At 48.8% G+C, this 15,961-nt stretch overlaps 1 protein-coding gene across 3 annotated transcripts in view; it reads right to left on the reverse strand.

Annotated features, from left to right (window-relative positions):
- Positions 1–15,961, reverse strand: part of LOC143983621 (17-beta-hydroxysteroid dehydrogenase type 6-like) — an 83,755-nt gene that overhangs the window by 47,154 nt on the left and 20,640 nt on the right. The window contains exon 1 of one of the 3 annotated variants that reach the window (XM_077483541.1): positions 8,566–8,687. The exons of 1 other annotated variant lie outside the window; for it this stretch is intronic. The gene's annotated coding sequence lies outside the window, so the exon portion shown is untranslated. Of the gene's footprint in view, positions 1–7,996; positions 8,092–8,565; positions 8,688–15,961 lie in introns of those variants that run through there. One more of the 3 variants, XM_077483543.1, reaches the window with a different exon arrangement.

Consider the following 15,961-nt stretch of genomic DNA (forward strand, 5'->3'; position numbering starts at 1 on the left):
CCGTAAAACTGTTCGCTGAAACTTGGTTTCAGCGGACAGTCCGCCCGTGTGTGGGCCAGTCCGCTGTACTTTCGAAATGAGCGGACTGTTCCCGCCCGGAGAAAAGTCCGCTCATTTCGAGCGCGTCTCCAGGTAGGCGGGGCCCGCGAAGGAGACGTCGCGGGCTCCGCCGCCTGGTATGGACTTAAAGGGGAACTCCAACGCCGAAAAAAAATCAGCGTGGGGGTCCCCCCCAAAGTCCACAACAGACCCTTGTCCGAGCACGCTACCCGGCCGGCCAAGAAAGGGGGGCGAGCGAGCGCGCCCCCCCTCCTGAGCCGTACCAGGCCGCGTGCCCTCAACATGGGGGGTGCCTTGGGGAAGGGGGGGCCACGCGGCCCCTCCACCCCAAAGCACCTTGGCCCCATGTTGATGAGGACAAGGGCCTCTTCCCGACAACCCTGGCCATTGGTTGTCGGGGTCTGCGGGCGGTGGGCTTATCGGAATCCGGGAGCCCCCTTTAATAAGGGGGCCCCCGGATACCGGCCCCCCACCCTATGTGAATGAGTATGGGGTACAATGTACCCCTACCCATTCACCTGTAAAATAAAAGTACCCCAAAAAAACACAACACACGAGATAAAATATTTTATTGCACAGCTACGGGGGTCTTCCGTCTTCGGGGGTCTTCTCGCCGGACTCCTCCGCTATCTTCTTGTAGCTCTTTTGCTAGCGGAGGAGTCCGGCTTTCTTCCTCCCCGCCGCCGGCCTCTTCTCCCGACTTCGGGGGTCTTGTCCCCCTCTTCGGTTCTTCTGCCGGGCCACCGCGCCTTCTTATAGCTCTTTTGCAGGCGGTGGCCCGGTCTTCTGTCTTCTGTCTTCTGTCTTCTTCTTCTTCCCAGAGCCGCGCTGCGCGGCCACTTATATAGTGACAATGGGGCGGTGTCACATGGTATATGTCACATGGGTTGGTCACATGGGTTGATGTCACATGGGGACTATGACATCGTAAGGGGGCGGGGTCACCATGTGACCAACCCATGTGACATATACCATGTGAAACCGCCCCATTGTCACTATATAAGTGAAGAAGAAGAAGAAGAAGAAGAAGAAGAAGAAGAAGAACGGAAGGCGACGGCGACAGAAGATCGGGCCACCGCCTGCAAAAGAGCTATAAGAAGGCTCGGTGGCCCGGCAGAAGAACCGAAGAGGGGGACAAGACCCCCGAAGTCGGGAGAAGAGGCCGGCGGCGGGGAGGAAGAAAGCCGGACTCCTCCGCTAGCAAAAGAGCTACAAGAAGATAGCGGAGGAGTCCGGCGAGAAGACCCCCGAAGACGGAAGACCCCGGAGCTGTGCAATAAAATATTTTATCTCGTGTGTTGTGTTTTTTTTTGGGTACTTTTATTTTACAGGTGAATGGGTAGGGGTACATTGTACCCCATACTCATTCACATAGGGTGGGGGGCCGGTATCCGGGGGCCCCCTTATTAAAGGGGGCTCCCGGATTCCGATAAGCCCCCCGCCCGCAGACCCCAACAACCAACGGCCAGGGTTGTCGGGAAGAGGCCCTTGTCCTCATCAACATGGGGACAAGGTGCTTTGGGGTGGGGGGGCCGCGCGGCCCCCCCTTCCCCAAGGCACCCCCCATGTTGAGGGCACGCGGCCTGGTACGGCTCAGGAGGGGGGGCGCGCTCGCTCGCCCCCCTTTCCTGGCCGGCCGGGTAGCGTGCTCGGACAAGGGTCTGTTGTGGACTTTGGGGGAACCCCCACGCCGATTTTTTTCGGCGTTGGGGTTCCCCTTTAAGTCCATTCCAGGCGGCGGAGCCCGCGACGTCTCCGTCACGGGCCCCGCCTACCTTGACACGCGCTCTAAATGAGCGGACTGTCCTCCTCGTGTGTGGGCGAGTCCGTTCATTTCAAAAGTTGCGGACTTAGTACGACGAACTTAGTCCGCTCAAAAAGTGCCGTGTGTGGGCAAGTTCGTTCATTCAAAAGTTTGAGCGGACTGTTTGACGAACTTAGTTTCGGCAGACAGTCCGCCCGTGTGTACGCGGCCTTAGTTTTATGGTCAAAGCATAATTGAAAAAGCTGAAGTTAGAAGCTGATTGGCTACCATGTACAGCTGCACCAGATTCTGAGTGCGCCAGTTTTAGTAAATCTCCCGGACTGCTTTCTTTGCTAAATCTTCTAACACACCATTCAACTCAAGTTTGGCAATGTTGAATCTAAATCTTAACAGAATCTAGCGCTTAATGGAAGTGCTGTCACTTTTAACAAACTGTTAGCAGGTTTTAACACTACTTGAAGCGTGTTCAAAGCCTGTCAGCAGCTTGCTCGCTTTAAGAAAAATAATAATTAAACACACATTTTTTTGTTCATGCTGGGGATAATAAATTTGGGGATTAGAGCTACACGTGACCTAGTACAGGATATCAAATTTGACTTTATTTGTCTCCGTGTGGCCTACCCGGGACGGTCTTCGTGTGGTCAGAATTGGTGTCTCATACTTGTGGTGTTTGGCTAGGTCAGTGGAGGCCTTGAACAAAGCCTGTATAAAAGTGAATAAGGAGGTTTCTAGATTTTTGATGAGGAATGGTGGTTTGTTTGTTCGGCATCAGGAGCTAGAGGTGGACACCTGGCATTATTTGCGTAGTGACAATATTCATTTAAATGCTTTTGGGGTAGACTTATGGTATTTGGGACCACAGGAGGGCATTCAGAGGGCCCTGCAGGTGTGGAAGACTACACAAACATAAGGTGTCATGTTTGTGTGGTGGTGGTGGTGGGGGGCAAGGTCCTTGTAGGTTACTGTAGGCACAAAAAAGTTACTTTAAAAGGATATGTCTGAGGTAGGCTCCCAGTTGTTCTAATGGAGATACAGTGGATATAAAAAGTCTACACACCCCTGATAAAATGTCAAGTTTCTGTGAATTAAAAAAAATGAGACAAAGATAAATCATTTCAGAATTTTTTCCACCTTTAGTGTGACCTATAAACTGTACAACTCAGTTGAAAAACAAACTGAAATCTTTTAGGGGGGAGGAGTAAAAATAAAATAAAATAAAATAATGTGGTTGCATAAGTGTGCACACCCTCTTATAACTGGGGATGTAGCTGTGTTCAGAATTAAGCAATCAAATTCAAACTCATGTTAAATAGGAGTCAGTACACACCTGCCATCATTGAAAGTGCCTTTAATTAACCCTATCTAAAGTTCAACTGTTCTAGTAGGTTTTTCCTAACATTTTCTTAGTCGCATCCTACAGCAAAAGCCATGGTCCGTAGAGAGCTTCCAAAGCATCAGAGGGATCTCATAATTAAAAGGTATCGGTCAGGAGAAGGGTACAAAAGAATTTCAAAGGCATTAGATATGCCATGGAATACAGTGAAGACAGTCATCATCAATCAGAGAAAATATGGCACAACACTGGATGTTCCTCCAAAATTGATGAAAAGACGAGAAGAAAACTGGTCAGGGAGGCTGCCAAGAGGCCTACAGCAATATTAAAGGAGCTACAGGAATACCTGGCAAGTACTGGCTGTGTGGTACATGTGACAACAATTCCCTGTATTCTTCATATGTCTGGGCTATGGGGTAAGTGGCAAGACGGAAGCCCTTTCTTACCAAAGAAAAAACATCCAAGCCAAGCTAAATTTTGCAAAAACACATCTGAAGTCTCACAAAAGCATGTAGGAAAATGTGTTATAGTCTGATGAAACCAAGGTTGAACTTTTTGACCATAATTCCAAACGATATATTTGGCGAAAAAACAACACTGCCCATCCCAAAAAGAACACCATGCCCACAGGGAAGCATGGTGGTGACAGCATCATGCTTTGGGGCTGTTTTTCTTCAGCTGGAACAGGGGCCTTAGTCAAGGTAGAGGGAATTATGAACAGTTCCAAATACCAGTCAATATTGGCATAAAACCTTCAGGCTTCTGCTAGAAAGCTGAACACAAAGAGGAACTTCATCTTTCAGCATGACAAACAACCAAAAGCATACATCCAAATCAACAAAGGAATGGCTTCACCAGAAGAAGATTAACGTTTTGGAATGGCCCAGCCAGAGCCCAGACCTGAATCCCATTAAAAATCTGTGGGGTGATCTGAAGAGGGCTGTGCACAGAAGATGCCCCCGCAATCTAACAGATTTGGAGTGTTTTTGCAAAGAAGAGTGGGCAAATATTTCCAAGTCAAGATGTGCCATGGTGATAGACTCATACCCAAAAAGACTGAGCGCTGTAATAAAATCAAAAGGTGCTTCAACAAAGTATTAGTTTAAGGATGTGCACACTCATGCAACCATATTATTTTAGCTTTTAATTTTTACTTCCGTCCACCTAAAAGATTTCAGTTTGTTGTTCAACTGAGTTGTACAGTTTATTGGTCACATTAAAGGTGGAAAATGTTTTAAAATTATTTTTCTATGTCTCATTTTTTACATCACAGAAACCTGACATTTTACCAGGGGTGTGTAAACTTTTTATATCTGCGGCTGGTTGTCTCAGAGCCAGTGGTGTTGTGGCTGGAGGTAGGTCACAGGTACTTTCTTTTATTGATGCCTACTAGGACCTTGATGCCCCAGGTATACTGTATTTACAGTGTTACATTTTTATGTGTTATTTATTAATTTGGTTAATAAAAGGCTGCTTTGGCCATTAACTCCAGCTTGTTGTCCAAGTGGTTACAGAAATGGTGGACGGTGAGATATACACCCTGAATTTTGAAGGCTCATTTACACTAGCTTCACTCCCTGAAGAATAATCCATGGGGCATATATCTTTTCTGAGGGTGTTTGAGGAGAAATTACATTGCCTTCTCACTGCCTGTTTTAACAATGCATTGCGCATTGTTGTGGAGAGATTTTATTCAGGGGAATGGGTCACAATTGGTGAGCGGTACTGCCCACTGTCCTCTACCTTCGCAGTTTAAGGAGGAGTGGTGCATGTGTTACCACCCCCCGACCACAAGTGTAAAACGTGGCCTGAATAAAATTTGATGAAAGATTTGTAAGGACTCATTCATACTAGCGGTTGGGTGGGTTGCAAAACCCCATGGTGGAGTTGCATTTTTACATCACCCCCCCATATCGCTACCCTGCAGAGGCAGCGACCAGGGGTGCACACATACCACAGGAATTATACCCCCTGCTGCTTTCAGCAGGCACTAGCGCATATGGAATGTGACCCATTCAGGTGAATGGCGCTACGTTGCAGCACACTAGTGCCAGGGTTCAAGCAGGAGGTCAAATGCTTTCTGTAGAACGATCTGAACATGGATAGCTGTCCAGACAACCAAACTAGTGTAAATGAGGCCTACAATATTGCTGGTCAAGCTGCATATATACAAGCTGACACACACACACACACACAAGAACAAGGCCTGACAAAAAGATATTTTAAATTTAAAAAGGTAAGGTATATAATCTACACTGACCAGATGAACCTGAAATCAAAGAAACCAAATTTCTGGTAATTTACAGCATAGAGTATAATTATTATACAGTACATTTATGCACTTTGAAGGCTTGTTCGTGTGTGGTGACTGGTGCTTTTCTGCAGTGGACAAATGGCAGTCACCGCAAGGGCACATAGAAAGTAATTGTTTTTCTTTGTCCCTATTCACACTACACTGCTGGTGCGACATATGGTGCAGTGCAGTGCAGAAAAATGCACGCATGCTGCATTTTTCACATCTCAGTAGATGGCACCATAAGTCACTGTGCTACTGTGTGGGGACCATTCAAAAAAGTAAAAAATACTGGAAAAAAAGTAAACCGTGCAATGTGCCGAAACACTCAACATACCAGCTTCCCACACAATAAAATGCTGCCTGCTTCTGTGCAGACTAGCATGAGCAAGCCCCAAGGCCTTGGTAAAGGGCTGGTAAAGATGCATGGCTGAGCTATGTTTTTACCGCCCCAGCTGCTCCCCCTTAAGTTGCAAAGGGGTGTATATATACCCAGGGGCGTACCTAGACTATTTGGCACCTGGGGCGGATCCTATATCTGGCACCCCCCCCCCCCCCAGGTGGGCAGTCGGCACACTGCACATTGACATAAAATTACGTCATGTGTAGCGCCTCCATGCTCTGTGGCCTGTGCTGCTTCCAGTGGCATTACTAGGGCTGGTGTCACCTGGTGCAGTAAAACATGGTGTCACCCCCCAAAAAAATATATATTTTCCTGTTTTCTGAAAATGCGCCAAAGATGCAAACTTTTGGTGCATTTTCAGAAAATGCAGAAAAAAATATGCAACCTAAGAAATCTACAGCACTGCATCCATAACTGCTGGTAAAATGTAGGAAGACCCCCTATACATTACATAGCCCGTACCTCTGGACCCCTTCACATTACACAGCCCCCACACCTCTGGACCCCTTTAGGTCCCTTTCACACTGGGGTGGAGGGTGCGTCGGCAGTAAAATGCCGCTATTTTTAGCGGCGCTTTTCGGCCACTAGCGGGGTGCTTTTACCCCCCACTAGCAGCCGAGAAAGGGTTAAAACCACTGCAAAACGCTGCTACAACTATGCACCATTGATTTTAATGGGCAGGAGTGGTGTATACATCACTCCAAAGATGCTACTAGCAGGACTGCCCTGCCAGCGCACCGTTCCAGTGTGAAAGCCCTCGGGACTTTCACATTGGAGATGCAGAAGTGGCTCTTTCAGTGCGAAAGGGGTCTTACATTGCATAGCCCCTATTGACACCAATGCTGTGGGGGTAATTATAACATCCACTGACATCATTGCTTGGGGTTATTAACAAATGGGCTTATTTTACTCCTGCTCTGCCTTGCTGCAAAAAAAAAAAAAAAATTACATTTACAGCCTATTATGCATCTGTAGAACAGAAATAAAATAAAATTATGGGCGCATTGGAACTACTAAAATAAATACTGTTAAAATTTATGAGTGATATCTGATTTGAAATATTTACAGGTGTTTTAAACCTTTGCAGTTTTTCACCTTAATGCATCCTATGCATTAAGGTGGAAAAAAAACCAACACACCTGTCAGTCACCGGCCCCCCAATCCCCCTTTTACTTACCTGAGCCCCTTCATCTCCTCGGCGGGGACGCGCTGTCCTCCTCTCCGCGGAGTCCGGCTTTGATTGGATAGATTGATAGCAGCACAGCCATTGTCTCCCGCTGCTGTCAATCAAATCCAATGATGTGGGTGCTGGGGAGTGGGGACAAGTCATAAACTTGGCGTATGTGGACGCCAAATGAATGAATCAGGAGTGAGTCAGTAAAATAACCCCCACGTGACAGCGCTTCTCCTAGGGCGTTATCTAATTCGGGGAGGAGCCACGAGAGCCACTGAGGGACCCCAGAAGACGAGGTTCAGGGTCACTCTGAACAACAAACCTTTAGTACCACTTTAAGAGCTCATTTATACCAGAAGGTGGTGCAGGAAATCCATGTTCTGTATGCGTTTCCCACACTGCATTCAAAACGCACTGGGTACGTGATCTCCTGCAGGTGTATATATATTTTTCTAAGGACACCTTTAACACAGATCACAATGGCAGTGCTTTTGCCCGCTCCAGATTTCATGGTACCATAGTATCATGCAATTTGGTGCAGTACGCTTTTGAAAAAGTAGTGTGTGCATTACATTTTTGTGCGATTCAATGTGATTTCATCCCAGTTAAATGAATGAGTTGCAAATTGCACCGCATGGAGTTGCACAGGAATACAGAAGGCATTTCTAAAGCCGCATTGGAAAAACAACAAGCAAAATATGGAACAGCATGCAAGTAAAGTCCAATCAAAAAATGACACTCAGGTAAAATTTTATTGAAAATGATTGCACTCCAATCATTGAATCACCCTTTAAACTAAAAGCAGTGAGTTAGCACATTAGTTAGTGGTGGACACAGCAGCCTCCCCCCTTCCCCCTTATTAGACCAGGTCAGGGAGGCAGAAACAAACACCCCACCCTCTTCTCACAGCACACCAGCTGAGGGCAGCGACCACCATGCCAACCCACACCCCCTTATCACAAGCTCACCTCGGAGGACACTGGCAGGGAGGGCAGCTGGCTCAGCTTCAAGTACACCAGGGCAGCAGCTAGCAAGGTCTGGAAAACAGTGTGCGGTAGCAGCTGCACCGCTCGGGCGGAGAATAGTAACAGGCTTGGCTGGGAAGCGCAGCAGTGGTGGGAGGAGCAAGGGGGAAAGCAAAGAGTAAGACCAGACCATTGCTGCCGCAGCACGGGGGTGATCTGGCTGGAAAAAAAAATGGCCATAGAGAGCTGCCAGGGCTCTCCCCACCCTCTGTAAGTGGTGTCACCCGACCCGGGTGTGGACTGCACCCCCATTAGATACGCCACTGACACCCCCCCAATGTGTGTCACCCGGGGCGGACCGCACCCCCCGCCCCACCGTTGGTACGCCCCTGTATATACCTCATCCACAATGTTTTGCATTGCAGCTCTACAAAAATGATCCCCCATTGTGCTAAATGGGGCCACTGTGGATCACTCTTACGAGGGTGATGCAAGTATAAATAAGCCCTAAAGCATTGTCATCTGCTTATTTCCTGCATACTTCAATAAAAAGAAGAGATGATATTACTTACTTGGCTGTTGAAGTTTTAAAGTAACACAATGAACGTAGTTAGGAAGTTCACAGTAGACTTTGACTTCTGATATGAGTAAGAGGGTTTGGTTTCTATAAACACGCTGAATGCAGTAGGAGGATCTGTGTTGACACACACAAGCACACACAAGCATATTCAGCAGCAGTGAAAGGTCATGATGATATACAAATTTTAGTAACCAATGTAGCACCCTCTACCTAAGGGTAGGTGCTAAGCTAGGATTTCAGTTCAGGATATGTGCAAGTAAATTTAGGCAGGCTTATGCTGCACGCTGGGCCTGTCTGATTTGATTTTGGGACTGGGAGTGCCTAGTGTAGTGGTGGGTGTGGTCACCTGTGCTCTGATTCAGATATGCCTCCCCTGCCTTCAGAAAGATGGTTCTGGAATAGGGGTTGGACCTGAAGTCTGAGTGGCAGGCAGCTCATGTGAGGAGTCCTGACCAATTATCTTTTGGTATTGGCAGGGGGCATGCCTCCCATATAAGCTGGGGTTACATCCTGCCAGGAAGGAGTCTGGAGTGCCAGAACAGACAGCATGGAGTATTAAGGTGCTGTTACGGGCATCCGCACGTGGGGATGCACTGAGCGTGGAGGAGGGATGGAGGAATCGCTAGGAGGGAGCCTAGACAAAGATCTTTGTCTTTAAAAAAGGTATCAACCTGCTGTGGCGTGGGAACACAGGACTTGAATGCTGGACAAGATCAGCACAGAAGAAGTAGCAGGGAAGTGGAAGAGAGTAAATCAGTGTTCTGCGACTGGCCGCTGGTTGTCGGGGTCTGCAGGCAGGGGGCTTATCGGGATTCGGGAGCCCCCTTTACTAAGGGGGCCCCCAGATATCGGCCCCCCACCCTATATGAATGAGTATGGGGTACAATGTACCCCTACCCATTCACCTGTGAAAAAAATGTACACAACACAAGGGTTTAAAATTATTGCACAGCTCCGGGGGTCTTCTTCCGTCTTGGGGGGTCTTCTCGCCGGACTCCTCTGCTATCTTCTGCTAGCTCTTTTACTAGTGGAGGAGCCCGGCTTTCTTCTTCATTGCCGTCCGTTCTTCCGACTTCGGGGGGTCATGTCCCCCTCTTCGGGGGTCTTGTCCCCCTCTTCGGTTCTTCTTGCCGAGCCTCCACTTTCTTCCTTTAGCTCTTTTACTAGCGGTGGCTCAGTCTTCTGTCGCCGCCCCTAATGATGTCACAGTCCCAGAGGATGCTGGGACTGTGACATCATAATGGGCGGGGACATCACCCGGTGATGTCCCTATATAAGTCGCCACACACCGCGTCCCTGTCATTGTGGCCAGAGAGAGCATAGAGTCAACATCTCAAGGAGGAAGAAGAGCAAGAAGAAGAGAAGGCGGCGGCAGCGGCGGTAGTGGCGGCGGCGATAGAAGACCAGGCCACAGCTAGTTAAAGAGCTGGAAGAAGGCGCGGAGGCCCTGCAAGAAGAACCAAAGAGGGGGACAAGACCCCCAAAGTCAGAAGAAGACCCCCGGGTGGCGACGGAGAAGAAAGCTGGGCTCCTCCGCTAGTAAAAGAGCTAGCAGAAGATAGCGGAGGACACTGGCGACAAGACCCTCCAAGACGGAAGAAGACCCCCGGAGCTGTGCAATAAATAATTTTAAACCCTTGTGTTGTGTTTTTTTTTTTTTTTTTACATTTTTTTCACACTACTCATTCAAATAGGGTGGGGGCCGGTATCTGGGAGCCCCCTTATTAAAGGGGGCTCCCGGATTCCGATAAGCCCCCTGCCTACAGACCCCGACAACCAATGGCCAGGGTTGTCGGGAAGAGGCCATTGTCCTTATCAACATGGGGACAAGGTGCTTTGGGGTGGAGGGCCTCACGGCCCCCCTTTCCCCAAAGCACCCCCCCATGTTGAGGGCACGTGGCCTGGTACGGCTCAGGAGGGGGGGGCGCTCGCTTTCCTGACCAGCCGGGCTGCCCGGTGGACTTTCCGGCTGTTTGTCCGCCAGACTAAGTCCGCCTGATAGTCTGATCGTGTGTACGTGGCATTAGACCTCTGGATTTTTGGTTTGCAGAAACCGTCCTAGTCTGCAAGGTGGAATTATTCAGAGTGATTCTTCTTTGTCAAAATTGGAAGTGAAGAAGCAGTTTTTCAATAGTTGCTGAGAATACTAGATGTACAACAACTTCAAGCCAAGGCTATTCAGTATTGTAGTAGCAATACACCAAATGCTATGGGCATCTCATATCACACCCTTGTTATACCCAAGTTGTACCCTGCAATAAACAAAGCAATATCGCACAAATGACTGTTCATTGTCTTAACTGATCATAGGGAGAATCGACGGATTGCTAAGTAACCAAATCAGCATCCCCTACGAGGGTACCGCTACACCAATAGCAACCGATTTGATTTCCTTTTTGTAGCCTGCAAGTGTATTCCCTAAACTTTATAGGACACGTGGATCAGAATTTCAAAAAAATCCAGTGTATATTTATTATGTGTATGTGTCCAAGTGTATGTGTATCCCAACAGTACTGTGTCCTATTGGCAAAATATCCCTTCACTTCCTTGCACATCATTGGCTATCCCAGAAGCAAAGCAGGATGTCAGAGAAATACCTTCTTAGGGCTCATTTACACTTGTGGTCGAAGGGCGGTAAAAATATTTTGGTTGAGCTTTGTTTTTAATGTCCACCCTTAAGCTACTAAGGTAGCCAGATGGCCACAGCAAGGGTGATTCCTTATCGCATTTGGCGGGCAGTACGGCCTGTTGAATGTGACCTATTGAAGTGAATAAGGCCACACTGCAAACACCCTGCATCCATGTGAAATGTGGCATGGTGGTGCAAACATTTTCAGGGTTAAAATAGGTGATGAGAAGGTGACATATCCAGCGCAGATGGCATCTTAGAGAGGAGGCAAAGATGCCACTATAGTGCAAATCTATGTTTGACTCATGGTAACTGTATGAGTCTGTAATTGGGTCAGGGTTTGCCACAGGTCTGGTTGGATGACTCAGAGGCAGGTCTCTGGTAGAGTTGGGCCAAACCTCCCCTCCCAGTTCGGTTTGCACCAGAACTCCCGAACATGTAAAAAGTTCGGACCTGAACCATGGACCCTATTAAAGGCTATTGGACTAGAACTTGAAAAATCAAAAGTCCCCATTTAAAAGGCTTATATGCAAATAATTGTCCATAAAAAGGGTATGGGGGCACGGTTACTGTCTTGGGGACATGTATCAATGCAAATTGTTTTAAAAAAAAAAAGATTGTTTTTACAGGAGCAGTGATTTTAATGATGCCTAAAGTGAAACAACAAAAATAAAAAAAACTCCTTTAAATATAGTACCTGAGATGTCCCCTTAGCCTGCCTGTAAAGTGGCGCATCTGTAGCATGTATAGAATGTGCTGCAGCAAAACTGACATTTATAAAGAAGAAAAATTACAAATTGCCGGCAATATAATACCATTGCAGACAATAACTTTTTTTTTTAAATGGCGTGGGTGCAGGGGCGGATCCAGGGGGGGGGCAACGGGTCAATTGCCCCCTCCGAGAATACCGCCAGCTGATGACAGCACGGCCGGTTCCGCGGGTCCAATCGCGGCCGGTTCCGCGGGTACCCGCGGGCCGGTTCCGTGAGTCCAATCGCGGCTGGTTCCGCGGGTACCCGCGGCCGGTTCCGCGGGTCCAATCGCGGCCGGTTCCGCGGGTCCAATCGCGGCCGGTTCCGCGGGTCCAATCGCGGCCGGTTCCGCGGGTACCCGCGGCCGGTTCCGCGGGTCCAATCGCGGTCGGTTCCGCGGGTACCCGCGCTGAGTGGACGGGTGAGGGGGGGGGCAGCTGGTCGGCTTAGGAGGGCTGCTGGCCAATCAGGAAGCCAGCAGGCAGGGGAGCAGGGAGATGACATCATCTCTCACTGCCCTGCATCCCTCCAGTCCTGCCCTCACTGTGTAGGAAGCTGTGTGCAGCAGAGAGATTGCATCATCTCTCTGCTGCCTATCTTCACTCTGGGACCCAACAAAAGACCACCAGTAGGTGACAATCCGCAATGTGTGGCAGGCTACGTGGCAAGTGGCAATCCGCAATGTGTGGCAGGCTACGTGGCAAGTGGCAATCCGCAATGTGTGGCAGACTACGTGGCAAGTGGCAATCCACAATGTGTGGCAGGTGACGTGGCAAGTGACAATCCGCAATGTGTAGCAGGTGACGTGGCAAGTGACAATCCGCAATGTGTGGCAGGTGACGTGGCAAGTGACAATCCGCAATGTGTGGCAGGCTACGTGGCAAGTGGCAATCCACAATGTGTGGCAGGTGACGTGGCAAGTGACAATCCGCAATGTGTGGCAGGTGACGTGGCAAGTAACAATCCGCAATGTGTGGCAGACTACGTGGCAAGTGGCAATCCACAATGTGTGGCAGACTACGTGGCAAGTGGCAATCCACAATGTGTGGCAGGTGACGTGGCAAGTGACAATCCGCAATGTGTGGCAGGTGACGTGGCAAGTGGCAATCCGCAATGTGTGGCAGGCAACGTGGCAAGTGACAATCCGCAATGTGTGGCAGGTGACGTGGCAAGTGACAATCCGCAATGTGTGGCAGGCTACGTGGCAAGTGACAATCCGCAATGTGTGGCAGGCAACGTGGCAAGTGACAATCCGCAATGTGTGGCAGGTGACGTGGCAAGTGACAATCCCCAATGTGTGGCAGGTGACGTGGCAAGTGGCAATCCGCAATGTGTGGCAGGCTACGTGGCAATCCGCATCTGGTGGCAGGCGACGTGGCAAGTCACAATCCGCAATGTGTGGCAGGTGACGTGGCAAGTGGCAATCTGCAATGTGTGGCAGGCTACGTGGCAAGTGACAATCCACAATGTGTGGCAGGTGACGTGGCAAGTAACAATCCGCATTTGGTGACAAGTGACAATCCACATTTGGTGGCAGGCGACATGGCAAGTGACATCCTCAGGGCTCCCACTGATTCTGCAATATGGTGAGTTGAACCATTTAATTTTATATTACAATGTATTAATAGAAATAATGCGCTTCAATCATCCTGACACCATAACAACCATGGTGCCGTAATGATTGAAGCGCCAATACCAGCCATTTCCCATATAAATTGCCCCCAAAAACATATTTTATAGCAGTGCCCCTCCCGAGATTAGACTCTGGATCCGCCCCTGCGTGGGTGTCCCCCCCAACCCATACCAGGCCCTTTGGGTACAATATACCCTATACGTATTCACATGGGAGGGGCGGGATCTGGGGGTTGTTCTGCATACTTGAGAGAACTTGGCCAATCCTCAGGCAGAAGGCCTGGCAGGGTGGCTGGGTCAGCCCTTGAATATGGATGAGTCATACTAGCAGGGGAGTTGGGTGGAAAATGGAGTGCTGAGAAGGCTGTTGGTGGCCTAGGAAGGATCCCCTGGGTCATGGGGGGTAGTGCTTTTGCCTCCAGGCTGGCTTAGGAAGCATCATTCAGCATCCCAGTTTGAAGAGGATTGTTGCCTGAGAGCAGCGGGAGCAAGGAGGACAAAGTGAGCACATCAGCACACCCAGGGGTTTACAAGGGGAGAGACTGCCATATTTAGCAAGCTTTCAAAGGACAGTGCTGTGCTTAACCCTTTATCCCTTGTCCTGAGAGATCTTTGAAACAGCCGAGTAGGCTGGTAGTCGTGTAGCCAGGAGGACTGGTAGTTCCTGCAAGCTGTGGAGCTGGGAGCAGTTCCACAGGAGGAGAGGAGATACTCCTGCATACAGCTTTTCAATATTTTGTGCCAATTTCCAAAGGGGCTGAGGGCTCATAATTTGTAAGGGACTTTGCCACTGATCTAAGAGACTGTATGTTTCTAGCAAGGAGAGCAGTCTAGTCTAGATGTGCTCATCTGTAGTTGTTCAAGTCAAGTTGGGCATCCCATAATCCTTTTACCCTATCCAAGTTGTTTTCCCCAATAAAACAACAAAAATAAGCCCCAGCCTGCTCTCCTCCAATGATCAGACTTCTCCTGACATGCCCCCCCGCCTAGCCTTTCGCTGTAAAGTTCAGTGTGCTGTTGCTTCTCCTTTCCCCTCTCATCTTATGCAGCTGGGAACAGGTAATCACTTATAAAAAAGGGGAAAAGAGGTATTTATAGTTTATTTTTTATTTTTTTTATAAACAAATGTTTTTCCTTTCTATTTTAAACGGAATAGGTTATTTTACAAGGTGATCGTTTAAATCACTTTAAGCTAGCCACTTTAAGCTAGCCATATATCAGGCATGTCCAAAGGGCCAATTGCGGGTTGTGTACCGGTTTAATACGGCCCCCCTGGTAATTCGGATATGTGAGAAGGCTGTCTGATCCTGCGTCGACTCGTCTTCATTGTTTTGTGGCGTAATTTCTGGTGCGCAGCTGATGTCACTTCCGCATTCACGACTAAGTTTGATCAGTCAGGCCATGGATGTGTGTGTTCTGTCATCGGCATGGGGGGTGGCATGCAGGGGGTGTCTTGTGGGGGGGGGAGTCTTCTGCTGGGCTGATCAAACAGTCATCTGTGCTGGTGGAAGGACAGCTGTTGTCAGGCTGGTGAGGGGGGGTGACTGCGGGTCCCAGCATGTTATTTATCCGCAACGGAGGGGGGGGGGGTTCTTTATTCATCTGCTGGTCATCATCATGTGTGTGTGTGGGGGGGGGGATAGATAATTTGCAGGCATAGTTGTCAGATGTCTCCTGGTAGGGCTGTTTGTGGTTTAGTCCTCAGTGTTGTAGGGTTGTCAAGACCTCTGCTCAGTTCGCTACCCTGCTTGTTTAAATTGCATCTCTGTCCGTTTCTATTTTGTGTCCCTTCTCCTGCACAGGCTGCCGAGCCTTGATTTATCTGGTCGGGTTTCACCCGATACTCGTGCGCATACTTTTGTGTTTTTTCATAGTGACAGGATAGCTATCAAGCTCTCCACATGCTGTCACTTGTCAATCAGTCCACATTGTTAAAATGGCTGCCCTCCTGTCATTACTGCAGAGAGGTCTATGTCCCCTGTGCTGGACACCATCAGCACCCCAAGCCCACTTTTTGGCAAGCAACTTGGCTACACTGGCTTGCAGGTGATTCCTTGCATTATTGTAGGTGTACAAGTTTCATCAGACTACAGCACATGGTTATATAATTTAGTTTTGGCAAGTGCTCAGTATTCATGCAGTAGTTTCCTTCACCCAGGATGGGTTGGGCTGTAGTTGTAGTTCCACAGTGCATGGCTGCTTACAGCTCCTCATTTCTTTAGTATAGTCCATCCGTGCGGGTATGGTTAGGAGGGGGTGGGAGTATGGACAGCTTAGTTCTTAATTTTACAAGTGGGGGGGGGGGTCCTCAACATTCATAGCTCGGTAAGGTTAGGATGTCAGTGCAGGGAGGTCCATTGCTACACTATGGGCGT

This window comes from Lithobates pipiens, unplaced genomic scaffold, assembly GCF_037356315.1.
Source record: "Lithobates pipiens isolate NorthernLeopardFrog02 unplaced genomic scaffold, aLitPip1_a1.2 Scaffold_16, whole genome shotgun sequence".
NCBI classification, from domain to species: Eukaryota; Metazoa; Chordata; class Amphibia; order Anura; family Ranidae; genus Lithobates; species Lithobates pipiens.